Source organism: Vulpes vulpes, chromosome 1, assembly GCF_048418805.1.
Source record: "Vulpes vulpes isolate BD-2025 chromosome 1, VulVul3, whole genome shotgun sequence".
Taxonomy (NCBI): Eukaryota; Metazoa; Chordata; class Mammalia; order Carnivora; family Canidae; genus Vulpes; species Vulpes vulpes.
Genome location: NC_132780.1, coordinates 45,413,874 through 45,430,196, shown reverse-complemented (window position 1 = coordinate 45,430,196; position 16,323 = coordinate 45,413,874). Strand labels below are relative to the sequence as shown.

Genomic DNA, 16,323 nt, shown 5'->3' with positions numbered 1-16,323 from the left:
CTTTTTGGAGACCTTTACTCTGCAAAAGGTTGTGAAGGCAGCCCCTCTAATTACCACTGTTACTTTGCATTCACTAAGGTGAGAAGGGAATAGTTCTATACCCCCTGTGCTTTTGGGTGCACATGGTTGCACCCTGGCTCACAGCAGGCTGGGATCTCCAGGTTACTGCTGTTTAGAGTTTTTTTTTTTTTTTTTTTTTTTTATTTATGATAGTCACACACACACACACAGAGAGAGAGAGAGAGAGAGAGAGAAAGAGAGAGGCAGAGACACAGGCAGAGGGAGAAGCAGGCTCCATGCACCGGGAGCCCGATGAGGGATTTGATCCCAGGTCTCCAGGATCGAGCCCTGAGCCAAAGGCAAGCAATAAACCACTGTGCCACCCAGGGTTCCCTGTTTAGAGTTTATCAGAAGTTCAGTTGAGGGAAGAAGGTATTTACAGAAGAGTAGCTGAGGCTGCCAGCACATCTCCTCTTCTAAATGCCCAGCAATCTGTCCCTGGTTTGAATTCAGACCTCCAAGGGGTGCTAGTCTCAGCTTTGCAATGTCACCCCAGTGGAATGTCATCTGGCTTGTGGCCACCAGCAGCTTCTGTAGAGAAACAGCCCTGGGAGGCTCACAGTGTTTCCTGGAAGCTTGCTGAGAATATCCTACTCTACATTACACGGCCATCTTCTTGGGGCAGCCCTGGGGAGGTCTCACTTCTGAAAATACTTCTTCTCCTAAGTGCCTCTCTTCTTTCATCTCGTGGCACGGAGTTGTGTACTTGTGTTGCTTTAGAAAACTTAGAGCCACGTGGGTGGCCACTGGTAACACATATAAAGGACAAGGGGCAGGGGAGGTGTTTACCTTGTTGAACAAGAATATGGCTGGCTCTGGTAAGTTTTCTATCCTTGTTTTTCTCTTCACATTATTTTTTGTTCCTATTTAAATTATCTTTGTAATTTAAAATACAATTGTATTATATAAAATATAATTATACATCTTATGTATTATCTAATAATCTATATTAAATATTACGTATATCTTATTTAATTGTATAAAAGAGAATGATAAAATATAGAATTTTATAATAATAAATGGCATTTTAAATTATACACTGTACTGTCTACAAGCTTTTATAAGCTGGCTGAACCTATTTTGGGATTTAAACTTTGCAGAAAGCAGTGGTTCTCAAACTTGAGTATGCCTCAGAATCACCTGAAAGTCTTGTTAAAAAATCCAGATGACGGTCCTCTCCACACAGGCTGTGATTCGGTGGGTCTGGACAGGGTTGAGTCTGTGCATTTTTAACACATTCCCAGGTGTTGATGCTGCTGGCTCAGGAACATTTTGAGTACCACCGTCATGAAGAAAACAAACAATAAAAACAATTAATGTTGATTATTTATTATATTAGCAACCTGCCAATCAAGCAATGAGGTTTTGGGTTTTTTGATGTCTTTGTTTTTTTAGTTCTTATTATGCAGTTGGCACCATACTAGGCATTGTGGGATGCTGGTCCATATCCTGAGGGGTTTTTCTGATTGGTTGAAGAGATCTGGAATACATATAAATTGGAGAAAAGGGAAAAGTCTAGCCAAGTATAGATCAGGGGTAGGACAAGTGAATAAAGATTTGAGTGTTTTGGAAGGAACATGGGGTGAAATAGAGCTTCAGCTGGTCTTTGAAGTGAGAATAGGCTTTGAGTGGTGGAATAAAGGATGGGGAGGAGGGAGTTTTGTCATGAGAGGACCCACCAGCATGGACAAAGGGCCAGCATTGGAAATGCCCTTGTAAAATCACATCTGGCTGCATCACACAGAACGTAGAACTTTCAGTTCTGAAGAGCAGTGTGCCTTGGTGGAAGAGGACATTCCCCACCAGCTGGCGCCACCCTCCTGGCTCATCTTTCCCTACTTTCCCTTTGTTTAACTCCTTCACTGTTCCCAGAGGACTTTCTATATTTTCCAAGACCATTCCTGATCCTTTGCCCCTGATCCCTCCTTCACCCAGCATCTACTTTTCTCCTTTCTCTACCAGTCTCACAAAGCACAGCTCATGGCACCCAGGACTCAATTAAAATGGCCCCAATTCCTCCCCAAACTCAATTTTAGTGATTAATGAATGGCTTGAATTGATGAGGAGATCATTCCTTCCCTCATTTATTTGTGTTCAAGTTATACTCATCATCTTCAATTCTGGTTTCCCTGTGATGACTATGTTCTCAAGTATGGTCCTCCTTACCTGGGGACTTGGAAATACAAATACTCCAACCCCACCACAGACCTGAATGGGAAATCTCTAGGGGTGGGTCTAGTAATCTGAGTTGTCACTAGCCCCCCAGGTGTTTCTGAGAAGTACTGCTCCATGAGGAAAATGAATTATTGGCCAGTGGCCCCAAAGCCCTCCCAGAGGGCTGTTTCTTCCCAGATGAAATCCCATTCTCTAATTGCTAACAGTCCATTTTAAGCATTGAGATTTTGCATTTCTTTTAAGATGAACAGTTTTAATTTCCTCAGCAGTTTGCTTAAGAAACAAAATGAGAATGTTTTCTCCATAAGTTTAACATTTCACTGACTTTTTTATGTAGTACAAATGCCCTGACTGCTTTTTTAAATTATTATAATTCAACCATAGATAATGAATGCTTTGGAGTGCTGTAACAAATTGGATAATAACAATGATTTAATAGAAGTCAAGCTATCTAACAGTAGGAAGAAAAACCCTGCTGATTAAATTCATTTTTTAAAAAATTGTGTCCATTTAAAGTAAACTACATTCATACCTAAAATTTTCTAATGCTTTGCTTAATTTGTGTCTAGAATATATTCTTTTTCATTGGAAGAATTGAAAAATAATGAGGAATGCTATCTGGAAACACTACTAGATAAGGTTCTGCTAAATGTTCAAGGATTTACACTATATTGCTTATTGTCCAGCGAAATTGTAACTGGCCATGTACAGAGTATGTAAATATGCTTTCTCTAAACAATCATAAATCTGTGTATAGTCTAAGTATGTCTAGGTGATCTAAGTGATGTTCCTCTTACTAGTTTTTTTTTTCTCTTTTAATGTTATTGAAGTACAATTTGTAAAACAAAACTGCACCCATTTAAAGTATACAATTTGATAAGTTTTGAAAGTTATACTTAGGAAATTAACACCACAGTCAAGATTTAGAACATTTCCATTACCTTTCAGATTTTCCTTGTGTAACCTTGCAGTCTATCTCACCTTTGGCCCCTGGCCTCAGGCAACTTTTTGTTACAGTGGATTAACTAGCATTCTATATAAATAGAATCATACAGTATGTATTCTTTTGTGTCTGGCTTCTTGAACTCAGCACAAGGATTTTGATTTATCCATGTTGTTGCATGTATCAGTAATCCATTCCTTTTCATTACTGTGTAGTGTTTCATAGTATGAATGTACCACATTTTGTTTATTTACTTGGACATTTTGAGCTTTTGGCAGTTGCAAATAATTCTACAGTGAACATTCATGTACAAGCCTTTGTGTGGACATGTGATTTTATTTATCTTGGGTAGATGCCTAGGTGAAGAATGGCTGGGTCATATGCTACATGTAAAAACTTTAACATTTCTTTTTAGATGTCAATTTCCAAAATAGTTACACAATTTTAGGTTCCTACCATAAGTGTATAAGTCGTAGAGTTGTTCTACATTCTCACCAACAATCGGTATCATCAGTCTTATTTTTGGTCACTTTGATGTGTGTACATGATGTCTCATTGTGTGTTGAATTTGCATTTCCCTTATGACTAATGATACTGGTAGTCCTTTTTTATGTACTTATTGACCATTTGTATGTTTTCTTTCATAAAGTGTCTATTCAATTAGCTTGCCTTTTCTTTTAAAGTTGTTTTTCTTATCAACTTGTAAAAAGTCTTCACATATTTGAGATACATGTTCTTTATTATATATATATTATATATATATATTATATATATATATATTTGCAAGTACTTTCTCCCAATCTGTGGCTTGTTTTTTCATTTTATTAATGCTGTCTTACAAGCAGCAAACTTTGTTCATTTTGATAAAGTCTACTTTAACAGTATTTTTCTGTAGCATGTGCTTTTTATATCCTAAGAAATTATTGCCTACCACTATGTCACAAAAATGTTCTGTTTCTTTATTGAATTTTTATAGTTTTAGATTTAGGTTTATCATTTTGAATTAATATTTGAGTGATGTTTATTTCTTTTCCCATGTGGATATCCAATTCTTCTAGTACCCCGTGTTGAAAAGATTATCCTTGCCCTACTGAATAGCCACGATATCGTTATAAAACTTCACCTGACTATATAAATGTAGGTCTCTACTCCATCCTATTGATCTATGTTTATCCTTATACTAATACTATACTGTCTTCCAATCCATAAACATGGTTTGTATTTCCATTTATTTAATTTACAAAAATAATATTTATTAACTATGTGTTAGGTATTATACTGTAGAGGTTTGTGCATCTTTTGTTAAGTTTATTTCTAAGTATTTTCTGCTATTTGATGCTACTGTAAATGGACTTATTTTTGTAAATTTTTATTTTCTTTGTTTGCCCTTAGTACAAAATATACAATTATTTTTGTATATCAACATTGTGGGGCTCCTGGGTGGCTCAGTGAGTAAGCGTCTGCCTTGGGCTCAGGTCATGATCTCAGGGTCCTGGAAGTGAGCCTGGTGGTCAACCCCCTGGTAAACTCCAGAGTCTGTTCCTCCCCTTCTCACCCTCCCCTTCTCTACTCGTGCTCTCTCCCTCTTATATAAATAAAATCTTTATAAAAATTATATATATATATAATATATATATATCAACATTGTATCCCCTTAACTTGCCAAGTTCACTTCTTATATTTAATATTTGTTTCTAGATTTAAGAGGATATAAATAATAATGTTACCTGAATACAGAAACAGTTTTACATCTTCCTTTCCAACATTTTTGCCTTTTGTCTTCTGGTCTTCATGCAGTGGCTAGGACCTTCAGGATGATGTTGAACAGAAATGGTAGAGCTGTCATTCCTGCTTTTTTCTCAGTCATAGGGGAAATAGTTTAAAATTTCATCATTGAGATTGATGTTGGTTGTTGGTTTTAAATACTTGACATTCATCAGATTGTGGACATTTTCTACTTCTAGTTTGCTGAGAGTATTTGTCATGAATTGATATTGCATTTGATCTCATGTTTCTTATTCATTTAGTAAAGTGATACAATTTTTCTCCTTTATTCTGTTAACATGATGAATTGCATTGATTGATTTTGGAATATTAAACCAATCCTTCATTTGAATATTAAACTCATGCACATCATGGCGTGTTATCCTGTTAAGTTCTTAAATTTTTTCTTCTTGTCTTTCAGTTTTAGAACTTCTGTTTCTTTATTAAACTTGCTACTCTTTAAAGTTTGCAAATTCATTCCAAGATTTTATTTTCTGGAATATAGTTACCACATTTGTTTTAAAGCCCATGTCTGGGGATACCTGAGTGGCTCAGTCAGTGAAGGGTCTGCCTTCAGCTCAGGTCATGATCTGGGCCCAGGGTTTGAGCCCCATGTCGGGCTCCCTGCTTAGCCAGGACCTTGTTTCTCCCTCCCCTCCCTGCTCATGCTCTCTCTTGCTATCTCTGTCTCTCTCTTTCTTAAATAAATAAAAGTTTTAAAATAAAGCCTATGTCTTGTAATTTACAGCCCTCTGAGTGCCTTTCTATTGTATCTTATTTGTGCTAGTTTTTTTTTTTAAGATTTTATTTATTTATTCATGAGAGACAGAGAGAGAGAGAGAGGCAGAGACATAGGCAGAGGGAGAAGCAGGCTCCATGCAGTAAGCCTGATGTGGGACTCGATACCGGGACTCCAGGATCATGCCCTGGGCCGAAGGCAGGCGCCAAACTGCTTAGCCACCCTGGGATCCCCTGTGCTAGGTTTTGTTCATGGTAGCATATGTCCTAATGAGCCTTGTTTTCTTTTATTATACATGGAACATCGTTTTTGAAAAATTATTTGTGGGAGAATTTGAGCCCTAAGATGGTTTTATGTTCCTCCAGCAGGTGCTTTTATTTGATTCTGTTTGGTCTCTGGGGCACTACTAACATGGCATCAACTTTATCCAGTTTTAGGGATTGAGTTTTTCTTGACGTCCTAGAAGAGTCCAGGTCCCAAGACTAGTTTACTTTTTGTTCACTCTTTTCCTAGGGTTTGGACCAAAGCCATGACTCATTGCCTTGGGTCATTGTCCTACTAGGGTCGGGATTTTTCTCTTGATTCCCTCTGTCCTCGAGAGCCTATGGAAAACCACTGTCTGGCCCCTCTCTGCTGCCTTTGCTAGAGAGGAACATGCCCTAGGGAAGAGGTGGTTTCAAAAACTAGACTCCCCACACTGGGTTACAGCTTTTCCAGGCTTTCAGCTAGGTAGTTCCTTACCCTTTAGTTAGCTTTTTCATACTTTCAAGATGGCTTAAAAAAACCTTTTACTTAGATTTTTCAGTTGTCTTCAGTGGGAGACCTGGTTTGAATGACCCAAAGTGACACCTAATGTTACCTCCTTCATCCCTTAAAAAAATTTTTTTTAAAAGATTTTATTTATTTACTCATGAGAGGCACAGAGAGAGAGGCAGGGACATAGGCAGAGGGAGAAGCAGGCTCCCCATGGAGAGCCAGATGCAGACTTGATCCCAGGACCCCAGGATCATGACCTGAGCCAAAGGTAGACGCCCAACCACTGAGCTACCCAGGTGCCCCTCCTTGATCCCTTGAAAAATGACCCCCCTTTGGGACGCCTGGGTGGCTCAGTGTTTGAGCATCTGCCTTTGGCTCAGGTCGTGATCGTGGGGTTCTGGGATTGAGTCCCACATTGGGCTCCCTGTGAGGAAACTGCTTCTGTCTCTGCCTCTCTCTGTGTGTCTCTCATGAAGAAATAAATAAAATCTTTTTTAAAAAAATGACCCCCAGTTGATATTCACAGTGTGGATTCCACATCTCTTTCCTAGATTACGTACTCTGACCTGCTATGATTTCCCAAAGGTATTTCTCTGGTTTGCTCACACAGTTACTTCAGCCTGCCCCTTATCTATGGGCATTTTTTAAAGTTCAGAGTTGAGTCAGATACCAGTCCATCCCACACTGTGTACTTCAGGATGTGCACACTAAATTCCTTGCGAAGTCTTAAATTATCTGTCTCTAGGCTTCAGAGAAGGACCAAGTGCTACCCCACTCATGGGTGTTACCCACAGCACATCAATAGCAGTTTCTAAAGAAATTCTCTCAACTCCAACTTCTAGCCTCTCCAACTTAAACCCTTTGATCCTGTCGAAGTAGATGAGTGGCTAAGGGCTACAAAATTGGTTTTCACAAACCTCCTTTGTAAACATTTAGAATCCAGATAATTGCCACATATTGCATTGGATGCTGAAGTAGAAATATGTCAGTGTCCTAATATGTGTTTTACAAAATATTTTACCAGTTTGTCATCTGCCTTTTGATTTTCTGTAGTCTTGTTTTGATGTGCCAGCATTAAATTTTAATATAATGAAATCTCTTTATGGTCTCTAATTTTGTTGGTTTTGGTTTTGTTTTGCAAAAAACAAAAAGCAAAAAAAACAAAAAACTCCCCTGCATTTAGATTTCAGAGGTTGTTTAAATTTTCTTCTGCTGCTTTATGATTTCCTCTTCTATATTTAAATATTTTGTCCATCTGGAATTTGGCAAGTTTGAGAATCTAACCTTTTTCCCTCCCAAATGGTAAGTCACCCAAATACTTATATGTATTTATTTTTTTCTAGATTTTTATGTTCTGTTCCATTGGTCTATCTGACCATTTTGTAAATGATAATGTAATTAATTAATTGAATAAAAATATGAGTGTATTTTCCTAAGTGCTTACACCAATCGTGATGATGTAATTCTTTGTTAGATAATTGCTTTTGAATTAAATAGCCTTAAAGATGATTCAAAGGAATTTCACTTGAATTGGAATTTTAAAAATTGAATCACAGATTCACTTTGATTTATAATATAAATCTTTGGTTGTCCAGTGACAGTCATGGTATATGTGTAGGAAATGCCCATTTTTCATAATCTAGTCAAAGCGAGCTTTAAAGCTATAAATGTAATACATTTAAGGAGGTGCCAGTGTCTGTTGATCAGTCTGATTTTTACCTGCTACTAGTCAGAGATTTTGGCTTCTGCAACATTTCCAGAATAAAATTTGAAGCTAATATTAACTGGAGGTGTTAACAAGACTGAATGGCTAGAAGCAGCAGACTCTTGTGTCTCAGACAGCCATGCATTGGTGTTTTAGACATCAGGCATGTTGTTTATAGTGAGCAGGACTCCTGGGCTGGGATCCTGCAAATAAAGCTGAATGTTTTGAGCAGTTGCATGGTTACAAGTCAGCCAAGGGCAAGGTATGGGCATCTTTGAGCCACACCAGGCTCCTTCATCTGAAATAGAACCCAACTAGCAGTGAATATGAGTGGACACTGACTCTGGGAGATGATCTGAACTGGTTATATATATATATATATTTTTTGTTTCCAGGAGTGAAGTATAGAGAAAAATGTTTGCACATTACCATATAATTTTCAATTTTGTTTACCACATTATGTAAGAAAGTAGTTTTGTAAGTACTTAAAAACATTTTTCTTATGTTATTATTTACCTACATACTCCCTACTTTTTCCTAAGAGATTCTTGAGGTGTTTAGAAAAAATGTATATAAATTAAAAAATATAAGTTTCATTTTATAAAACAATAATATCAAGGCAAAAGGAAAATAAAAATCAGATCGATAAATAAAGGCAGGGGGACACATAGAATTGTGTGCTCTTTTTATCCTTTCGTAATTGTAAAGTCACTGCACAATTGACTCTGAATTTTCCTGGGCCTAGAAAGAGGTGAGCATGATGAATCACAAACTTCTCATTGCTCAGAAAAGAAAAACAAGCCAGTTGCTCAGAGAAAAGGCTTTTCACAAGAGTAAATTCTTTGTAGGAGAGACATTTCTGTGGTGGTTTTTGTTTTTTAGGGCAGTGATGTTATGTGTTACTTTTCTTGATGCCTTTTAGGTTCTGTGTTTTGCAAATAAATTATATCTTGTGTGTAACAAACCCAGCCATCAGCCAGTTTCACAGACATTGTCTCTAATCCATACATGTTAATTAGTTATTTATTAAGTGCTTTTTATGTGTCTAGTATTGCTTGGTGCTAAGAGATATAAAGATAACATCACTTATCATATATGAGGAAAAGCTAGTTGGGCAAACAGGTGTTGAAAGAGAAAGATTTTAGGGGCACCTGGGTGGCTCAGCAGTTGAGCATCTGCCTTCAGCTCAGGGTGTGATCCTGGGATCAAGTCCCGCATCCGGCTCCCCACAGGGAGCCTGCTTCTCTTCTATGTCTCTGCCTTTCTCTCTTTGTGTCTATCATGAATAAGTCAATAAAATCTTTAAAAAAAGAGATTTTAAGTTACAATTTCACTAGTACAACAGCAGTAATTGCATAGAGAAAGGAGTGGTGGATTTAGCTTGAAATTCTAAGAAGCAGGTTAGCTGAGCCAGCCATAGCAACATCTATGAGTTTAGCAGCCAAAGAGGATAGAGAAAGGCTTTCCAGGCAGAGGCACCAGGATGAGCAAAAAGCATACAGGTGTGATTAATACACTGGGAGTCCCAGTTGTCAATGACAAGAACATCATCTCCACATATATCCAGCTGGGTGGACACAAGTTAGTTTGAGTAAAAAGAACTAAGACAAAGATGCCTGGGTGTTTGAATTCCCTGATCTTGGAATTCTGCCTAAGTGCTTAGGCCCAGGTGCTTGTGAGTGAAGCAGGGTTTGTGTTGGTTAACATCAACCCAGCCACCGAAGTCCCAGTGTCCATGGTCTCATTCTATAGGGTCCTGGCAAGATGGGGAAACAGCAAGTTTGCCAAGTACATCCTTCTACTTTCTTCTACCTCTTTTGCCTTCTCAAAATATCTCTGGGAAAATATGTCTTGTGTTGTGTTGATGCATTACTTCTAGGAGTATTCAATTTAAAGGCTTCTAGAATTATGCCATGTAAGACTTGGTGTACTGGTCCACATGTTCCTAGTTCATTTTTGGAAATGACCACCAAGGACCAGGACCGCCAAGCACAGACTTCCCCTTTTCCTCATTTGAACTATCCCTACTCTCCTCCCCAAAGAAAAAACTCCCACCACCCTGCAAAATTTAGTTTTGAACCACTTTGGTCTAGAAATACAGACTTTAGAGATCATCCATCTAATGCTTGCAAATTGTATTTATTGTGGTCCACAGAAATACATTTTATATCGTTTCTCAGCATACGTGTATGACTGAACAAAAACATTTTTTGTGAAAAACAATACTTAACCTTAATACATGTGATGGATTATTATTTCTACTTTATTATATTATGTTCCATTCCATTCCATTCCATTCCATTCCATTCCATTCCATTCCATTGTTTCATTTGATATTTCGGTAAACAGTGGGTTGAGCAATTCTACTAGTAGGTATCTATTCAACAAAATCACATACATATATGCATCAAAAGAATTTTTACAGCAGCAGTATTTGTAATAGTCAAAACTAGATATGATCTAAATGCCCATCAAGAGTAGAATGGATAAATAAATTGTGGTTGATACAATTCATTACTAAATGAGAGTGAAAGAAGTACTGCTAAGAGCAAAAACACATGGATCTCACAAACATAATATTGAGCAGAAGAACTGAGACACATAAGTGTATATATGGAATGATTCCATTTATAAAAGGGAGAAAAACACATAGAAACTCAATATAGACTATAGAACAGTGCTGTTTAATATAACTTTCTATAATCATGGAAAAGCTCTGTATCTGTGCTATATGGTAGCCACTAGTTACATATGACTATAAGCAAAAATACTGAAATGTGGCTAAGGAACTATACTTTTAATTTTTTAAATTTTGATTTGTATTAAACATTAATTTTTAAATTTTAATTATTTAAGTAGCCTCACATAGCTTCTGGCTACCTTATTGGACATATGAGTCCTTCATAAGTTCCTCAGACCAAGACACCACAAACATCAATGTGTCCAAGCATGTGACATGAATTTTAAAGTTGAGGTTTAATTTCTAGTCAACAACAAGCCTTTGCCTGTTAACTATGTTTTATAATATGATGGTAATGAAGAAGAGTTGCCAGGAATATTGACTTGTTTTATGTTTAGTCAAATAGTGAGCATGAATATTAGTCTTCTCACATGACTTGGATTAAATAGCTTTTTAATTGGTGGCATTTGAGCAGCAAATAATGGTGTTCTAATCTGAAATATTTGGAGGCATGTCCTATTTCTCATGGTCACATCTCTCTCCTGACCAGGAAATTATTTCCTATGTTCAGGAAATTATCTTGCACGAGAGAATGACCACTGATTACCATGCTGCTATCAGATCCGAAGTGGTCACTCTTTAAGGCAAGACTCTAACTGTTGATCCCTCCATGACACCAGTGGTTTGGGCTGGATCGCAGGGTTCAGCTCTGGAGATGCTTAGCTACCAGGATCATTACTACCTCATCCAAGTCTTGTAAGTATCCATCTCTTCTTCATCCACTGCTTTATCCTAAATTCTGTTTTAGGTCTGACCATGTTTGCTCTTGAAGATCTGTGGTCAGATGGCAATCTCATCATTATATTCTCTGACACTTGGGCACAAACCCTTCTCAGGAATCTTAAGCTGTCTTCCATTCTGGTTCTTCCAACCAGCCAGTGCTCAGAAATTTCTTCTTATATGATGATAAAATCTACTTCCTGAAGCTCTGCCCATGGTACTGTGTCTTCTGGAATCATACAAAACAATTCTACCCTACCTCTTCTCTTTATGTGGTTATTCTTCAAATACTTGAAGACAACTCTCATGCCTCATGGTAGCTTTCTCTTGGATAAACATCCCTGGTTTCTCCAGCATCTTTCTTTCTTTCTTTCTTTCTTTCTTTCTTTCTTTCTTTCTTTCTTTCTCTTTCTTCTTTCTTTTCAGACTTTGACAATTTTGAACATACCACGTACTAATATTTTCTTATTTGCCAAGATTTAGTATCATATTGTAATTTACTTCCTCATTATTGGGACATATTTGAGACTAAAAGGTGTGCCTAATGATTATAGAGAGACAAAAAAAGTGTAAAACAGGGACTATCCAGGGAGAACTAAGACAGATGGTCTTCTTACCAAAGTCTCACTTAAAATGTGTCAAAAAACTAAGCAAATAAATTCCAACTGACAGAGCTACACATGTATTTTCACTTCCTGAGATATGGATGCTTTGCTTCTATTAGTGCAGCTAAAGGCTACATTTTGTTGTATGTGAGTATTTCTCTTGAATTTCTAGCCTCTATTTCTGTTTTGGTAATGGAATTCCAATTTCCCTCTGGAGAAGCATTCTTCCCTCAATTGGGTTCATCATGATGTCCAAGGAGTATAAGCAACCCAGATCTGGCCAATCATAGCAACATTTCCCCCTCACCATCCATACAGCAATTATTTTAAACTGAGAACACTGGGTAAAACACCCATCACAGTGCCTGACACAGCAACACAATAAGTGCTAGTTCTTTTCTCTTCCTTAGATCTCATGGTTGCATTGGATGCATTTATCAATGTGTTCTAGAAGTTTTATTGTGATTTGTCATTTTTACTGATCAAATATTTTGAAAAGTTTACCTTTTGCCATGTTTTTTTTTTAAGATTTATTTATTTATTGAGAAAGGGAGAAAGAGAAAGTGAGCAGGGAAGGGTCAGAAGGAGAGGTAGAGAATCCCAAGCAGACTCCCTGCTGAGTGTGGAGTCCAACCAAGGGCTCAATCCCACAATCCTGAGATCAGAACCTGAGCTGAAATCAAGATGCCTAACTGACTGAGCCATCCAGGTGCACTGACATGGTATTTTTTTAAATAGTAAAGTGGGTCAAAGGAGAGAAAAAATTTTCAAATTTAATGTCTCTGAGGAGATGAACAATAAAGAACATAGGGTGGACTTCCACTTCTGGAAATATAGCGTGAGGAGCTCTGAAGACTTACTCTCAAATGAAACAACCATACCTTGTGAGGATTATTTAAAAACAACCATTTAAAGTTCCTGAAAATTTTTACTACAGGGGCTCAATAGTAGATTTGAACCTGCAGAAGAGCAAATTAACCAGTTTAAAGATAGCAATCATGCAACCCAAAGAACAAAGAGAAAAAGGAAAGAAGAAAACCAGTAAGCACACCAACACACACATAATGAAGGTACCAGAAGGAGAGAAAGACAACTGATGAGAGGATATTAATGTACACATCCAAGAAGTTCAACAAACTCCAAGTATATATATGCAAAGTGATCCACACAAGGACACATTGTAGTAAAAATACTGAAAGCCAAAGATAAAGAGAAAATCTTGAAAACAGCAAGAGAAAAATCACATATCACTTACAAAGGAATTGCAATAAGATTAACATCTCACCTGAAACTTTTCACCAGAAACAATGGAGGTCAGAAGGTAGTTGGATGTCGTAGTCAAAATTCAAAAAGTAAACACACAAATAAGAAAACCTGTCAACCAAGAATCTTATATTTAGTGAAAATATCTTTCAAAAATGAAAGTGACATAGATGTTCCCAGATCAACAAAGATAAAGAATTTATTGCCAGTGAACCCACCTTACAAGAAATACTAAAGGAAGTTCTCCAGCCTATTTAGATAGTAATTTAAATCCACACACACAAAAATGAAGAATCCTGGTAAAGGTTATTATGTAATTACAAAAGATAGGATGAATGTACATTTCTTCTCCTTTCTTATATTAGTGGATTTAAAAAGCAACCATACAAAACAATATATATTTTTTATTTTATTTTTTTAAATTTATTTATGATAGTCACAGAGAGAGAGAGAGAGAGGGGCAGAGACACAGGCAGAGGGAGAAGCAGGCTCCATGCACTGGGAACCCGATGTGGGATTCGATCCCGGGTCTCCAGGATCGCGCCCTGGGCCAAAGGCAGGCGCCAAACCACTGCGCCACCCAGGGATCCCCCAAAACAATATATATTTAATTGTACTGTGGATCTATCACATATAGAAATGTAATATGTTTGCCAATAACAGTGGCACTCAATAATGTGAAGACAACCGAATTAAAAATGGGCAAAGGATCTGAATAGACATTTCTGTGAAGGAGATACACAAATAGCCAATAAGCACATTAAAAGATGCTCAACATCATTAGCCGTCAGAGAAATGCAAATCAAAACCATACTGAGATAGCATTTCACACCCACTAGGATGGCTATAAAAAAAAAAAAAGACATAACAAGTATTGACAAGGATGTACAAAAACTAGTAAGATTGCTGGAGCACAGGCTCTTTGGAAAATATTTGTCAGTTCTTCAAAAAGTTAGGTATCAAATTGGCCATATAACCTAGTAATTTCACTTCTAGATATATGCCCAAGAGAACTGAAAACATATGTCCACACGAAAATCTGTACATGAATGTTCAGAGCAGCATTACTCACATAAGCCAAAAAGTAGGAACAACCCAAATGCTTATCAACTGACTATTGGATAATAAAATGTATATCTACACAATGGGATATTATTCAGCCATATAAAGGAATAAAATATAGATACCACCTGGATGAACCTTGAAAACATTAAGTAAAGTCAACACTATCACAAAACCCCATACATTATATTATTCAATTTATTTTTATTTTTTTATTTTTTAAATATTTTATTTATTTACTCTTGAGACACACACACAGAGAGAGAGAGAGAGAGAGGCCTAGACATAGACAGAGGGAGAAGCAGGCTCCGTGCAGGGAGCCAGGGAGCCCGACGTGGGACTCGATCCCGGGTCTCCAGAATTAGGCCCTGGGTTGAAGTCGGCGCTAAACTGCTGCACCCGGGTTGCCCCTACTTTTATTTTTTTTCAAAGATTTTATTTATTTATTCATGAGAGGCACACAGAGAGAGAGGCAGAGACACAGGCAGAGGGAGAAGCAGGCTCCACACAGGGAGCCCGATGTAGGACTTGATCCTGGGACTCCGGGATCACACCCTGAGCCGAAGGCAGACACTTAACCGCTGGGCCACGCAGGCATCCCTGTTATTCAATTTATATGACATATCTATATTAGGCAAATTTATATAGCTAGAAAGTAGATTAGTGGTTACCTAGCTCTGGGGGAGGGGGAGTGAGTAATAAGGGGAGAGGTGACTGCTAAAGCAGATTGGATTTCTTGTGGGGGATGTTAAAAATGTTCTAAAATTGATTATAGTGATGGCTGCAAAACCAAGAAAATACAAAAAAGTCCCTGAATTGCACACTTTAAATGGGTGAGTTGCATGGGAAGTGGATTATGTGTCAATTTGAGCTATTGCAAGAGGAAGGAAATGCAAGAGGCACATCCCCAACATTTGTAGAACACTTATTTATGAAGTGTTGCTGTCTCAAACTTCTCAGGGGCTTTCACAGCAATCCTGGAAAGAGATTGGTATTGCCATAAAATATGCCCTTAAAGATTTTAAGTGATTTACCTAAGATATTGGCTGGTTGGCGGTGAAGCAAGGAGATGCCAGCCCCCACCCCGGAGGCCAATTTCAGTGTTATTTCCATTACATGAATTTTTCCCCAAGGTTACCTGTTTACTCCTGACTTATTTACTTTGATTGCCTCATTTAGGGAATCATAACTGAATCCCACTTCATGCCAGGCACTGTTCTAAGCCCTTCAAGTATATTAACAAATTAAAATCCTTATTACGACCCTCTGAAGAATGTGCTACTTTGACCCCATTTGCCAATTAGGAAATAGAAGCACGGGGATGAGCTTTCTCAGAAGTGGCAAAGCTAGGATTCGAACCCAGGCAGTCTGGCCCAAGGCCCCGTCACTTTTGGACCTCTGTACTCCCCAGAGAGCTTCTGTTCTTTGAACGCTGGGATGTGGAGCCCAACGTCACCTGCAGAAAGAGATGCAGAGAGCCTACTGTCTCTGTGTAGTTCTGCTGAGATCTGACAGCCAGGTTCTACCTGAGAGTGTTGGGGGTTCCGGGTTCCCAACACTAGAGCCAAAGGTGAGTGGCATCAGGGAATTGATGACTTCGGGCGCAGAGCTGAGCTGGGAGCAGTGCTTGCTTGGTAGTAACTAAAGGAATCCTTCATCTGTCAGGCGACCCGGCTGGAGTGGGTGGGGTAGGCAGGGCAGAGGAGGAGCTGCAGAGTTTGCATGTGTCCTGAGTCTTAGGAAAACCCCCTGGAAACATAACACCCCTAAATAAGGATCCTGCACAAGACC

The 16,323-nt window shown here is 38.1% G+C and overlaps 1 protein-coding gene across 2 annotated transcripts in view; it reads left to right on the top strand.

Annotated features, from left to right (window-relative positions):
- Positions 1-434: 434 nt before the first annotated feature.
- Positions 435-16,323, top strand: part of RASEF (RAS and EF-hand domain containing) — a 180,545-nt gene continuing 164,656 nt past the window's right edge. The window contains exons 1-2 of one of the 2 annotated variants that reach the window (XM_072762963.1): positions 435-878; positions 15,948-16,102. The gene's annotated coding sequence lies outside the window, so the exon portion shown is untranslated. The remainder of the gene's footprint in view (positions 879-15,947; positions 16,103-16,323) is intronic. The other variant, XM_072762954.1, reaches the window with a different exon arrangement.